This window comes from Rhinopithecus roxellana, chromosome 3 (assembly GCF_007565055.1).
Source record: "Rhinopithecus roxellana isolate Shanxi Qingling chromosome 3, ASM756505v1, whole genome shotgun sequence".
NCBI classification, from domain to species: Eukaryota; Metazoa; Chordata; class Mammalia; order Primates; family Cercopithecidae; genus Rhinopithecus; species Rhinopithecus roxellana.
The window spans coordinates 25,243,601-25,247,262 of record NC_044551.1 but is presented as its reverse complement, the minus strand read 5'-3'; the positions used below and the strand labels follow the sequence as shown (position 1 = coordinate 25,247,262).

General features: G+C 37.2%; 1 pseudogene; it reads right to left on the bottom strand.

The window, feature by feature from the left end:
• Nucleotides 1-1,688: 1,688 nt before the first annotated feature.
• On the bottom strand, nucleotides 1,689-2,723 carry LOC104675602 (annotated as a pseudogene).
• Between the last annotated feature and the right edge of the window lie 939 nt (nucleotides 2,724-3,662).

Here is a 3,662-nt window from a genome sequence, read left to right as displayed (position 1 = left end):
CTGAGATGGATGGTGCCAACATTTTTCTCTACATCTCTCATTTTTGTGTGCTGGGAAGGGTACCAAACTGTTTTCCATGACTTTTCCTTTCTGGATTTCTTTGGCTGATATGACAGGTATATGCCTGACAGGTATCACCTTTATATTGTGATTTTGAAAGTTTAGGAAGTTGTCCCTTTTGTAGGAGATTGTGTCCACAATTACTAGATATTTTTGTAGGAGATTGTGTCCACAATTACTAAATATTTTTGTAGGAGATTGTGGACACAATTACTAGATATTTTTGTAGGAGATTGTGGACACAAAATATCTAGTAATTGTGCTCATTTTGCAGTTGAAGTCTAATAAAGAACTCTATCATCATCATTTTTGAGTTCTTGAGGGCCACTGTTATATACAATTCTCAGTACACACCACATCTAGCTTCTCACAAGCACAACATTTTCAGTTTGTTGCTATATGGAGAAAAACTTGTAAGAAACGGATAGATGATAGCCTCAGAAATTTTTCTTTATATTATAAAATGTAATAGACAGGTAAAAAATGTTGAGATGCCAAATTAAATTAACTATAAAAGACATATCTATAAAATAATCAAATGAGAAAGTTGTTCTTAGCCTATATGGGGAGCAATACTTTAGGATCACTCATTGTGTTTTCTGTGACTTAATTAATTTTTAACATTTGATCAATTTTAATCTTAATAATTACAGTGATCAGCATCAGATAAGGATAAATTTGCTTTTAGGATGCATAACTAATGTTCTAAAACTTTTTTGGGAAGACTACAGCCTATATTGGAGTGAAAGATATAAACATAATGTTAACAATACCAAATAAATTATATTATCAACTAAGAACTGTTCATATGCTGGTGTCTGCACATTATTTTTCTTTCCTTGAACTTCCCATGTAAGAGGTAGTGATGAACCTCAATTATTTTTTAATTAGGTGAAGTTTAAATGTATGAAATATCATCAACTCATTGTCATGTTATTTTTTTAATGTACCAAACATATTTACATTTCCTTTTTTTAAGAAAATGACAAAGACCCAGTTTACCAGCCTTGTTTTTTTAAACCTAAGCTTAACATTACATAATTAAACAATTGTCAGAACTTACTAATTTGCCAACATTCATGCACAACTGGAAAACATCCTTAATTTATATTAAACCAGAAATATGTTACCACTAATGCATTAGTATTTTTCACTACTAAATACTGAAAAAATTTGAAATTATTTTTGTAGAAGATTTATCCTAGCAATGTTAACTTCACAGTAGGCTGACATTACTTGGCTCAGGTTTCAGACACAATGGAAAAACAGATCCATGCTGGTGTTAGTGTACAGTCTTGTCCAACCACTACTAAAGATCATGGCTCACTTTTGAGTATTTGTTTTTAAAGCAAAGCGCATGCAGAGATTCACAGCAATTTTAAAGACCGAATAAATGGTCCTATTATTACAAGTAATGGCAAAAGCTGCAATTACTTTTGCACCAACCTAATATGTGGTCCAAACAATAAATTCAAAAGTCTACGACAAATAGGGGCTCTGATAGCTGTTTACAAGCACTTTAGGTGCGATTATACTGAAAGCTGAGTTCATTTGAAATCTTCAAAAACTGTTTCTGTTAATCCTCAAATAGTGCTTGTTATAGTTTAACGTTAAATGAGAGCATTGAATTACTTGTTATTCAAGCACAGCAGTTGTTCCTTACTATCTTTTGTGAGGACATTAACTGGCCATCTTTTTTCAGCTTCTACTCCTTCTTGACCATTCTTGACAATTCTCTTCATAGTGATCTTTCTGCCATTAACTATTTTAGTAGAAGTTGATATAGATTTGAAGTTGTCCATACCATTACCACCAAATGATGTGAAACAGAATAAATTGAGGCCCCTTGACCTGCTGACTCGAATGAAGTAAATCCTGTACCAAAAGAAGAAAATTAACTTTCAAAAGATGGAAATCCACTGAAAGCAGAGAAAAATGTCCCCATTCTTTGGCTTTTGCTTCCTTAGGGACCCCGTGGATTCCCAAAAAAGTCCTCAAATGGGTTGTCAAAGAAGATGAAAATGAGTCCCTTCCACCAAAAAATTCCCTGAAGACATCATTTGCGTTGGCATGTGAAGCCAAACTCAAATGTACTGTCAAAATGACTTCCACCTTCTCCTCCACCATTTAATCCTTCTTTGCCATATTTTTCATAGACGTCCAGTTTTTTAGCATCTGACAGCACTTCATATACCTCAGCTACTTGTTTGCATTTTCTCTCTGCTTCTTCTTTATTCTCAAGATTTTTATCTGAGTGCCACTTCAGTGCCAGTTTCCAATGTGCATTTTTTTTTTTTTTGAGATGGAGTCTCTGTTGCCCAGGCTGGAGTGCAATGGCATGATCTTGGCTCACTGCAACCTCTGCCTCCCAGGTTCAAGTGATTCTCCTGCCTCAGCCTCCCGAGTAGCTGGGATGACAGGTGCACGGCACCATGCCTGGCTAAATTTTTGTATTTTATTTTATTTTTTTTTAGTAGACATGGGGTTTCACCATGTTGGCCAGGCTAATCTTGAACTCCTGACCTCATATGATCTACCTGTCTAGGCCTCCCAAAGTTCTGGGATTATAGGTGTGAGCCACCGCACCCAGCCCAATATGCCTTTTTAATATCCTTGGGTGAGGCCTGTCTCTGCATGCCTAGAACTTCATAGTGACACATCATGCTTTAACAGATTGCTGGATCAGGTCCAAAATTACAAATAAGACAGAACTTATATCAAATGGTGTCTTATTTTCAGGTACGCAGGGAACATTCATGAAAATTTACCGTATCTTAGGCCACACAAATGTACGCACACACACATACATCTCAGTAAATTCCAAAGAATTGAAATAATATCAATAGCACTTTCTGAACATAAGGCAATAAAATTAGAAATTAATAATAAACTTTTTTTTTTTCAAGACAGTAAACTTTTTTTTTTTACTCTGTCACCCAGGCTGGAGTGCAGTGGCATGATTTCTACTGCAGCTTCCACCTTCCAGGCTCAAGCCATCTTCCCACCTCAGCCTCCTGAGTAGCTGGGATTTCAGGTGTGCCCCACCATGCCTGGCAAATGTTTGGATTTTTTTGGTAGAAATGGGGATTCATCATGTGGCCCAGGCTGGTCTCAAACTCCTGGGCTCAAACAATCTGCCTGCCTTGGCTTACCAAAGTGTTAGGATTACATGGCCAGCCTAAGCTAGGCTGGAGAACAGTGGTGCCATGGCTCACTGCAGCCTTGACCTCGCAGGGACAAGTGGTCTTCCCACCTCCACCTCCCAAGGTGCTGAGACCACAGATGCTAGTTGCCGCCTGGCTATTTTTAATTTTTGTAGAGACAGGGTCTCCCTATGTTGCCCAGGCTGGTCTTGAACTCCTGGGCTCAAGTGATCCTCCTGCCTTGGCCTCCCAAAGTGTTGGGATTACAGGCTGAGCGGCCATGCCCAACCAACAACAAACTTTTAAAAGGCTCTTCAACATTCAAATTTGTAATAATTATACTTCATTAAACAACTATTGGGTCAAAAGGAAAAATTGCAGATTTTTCAAAGGAAAAATAAACTAAAATTGCAGAATAATAACATGGGAACACTTCTTGAAGTTAAGCAAGAGAAGCCA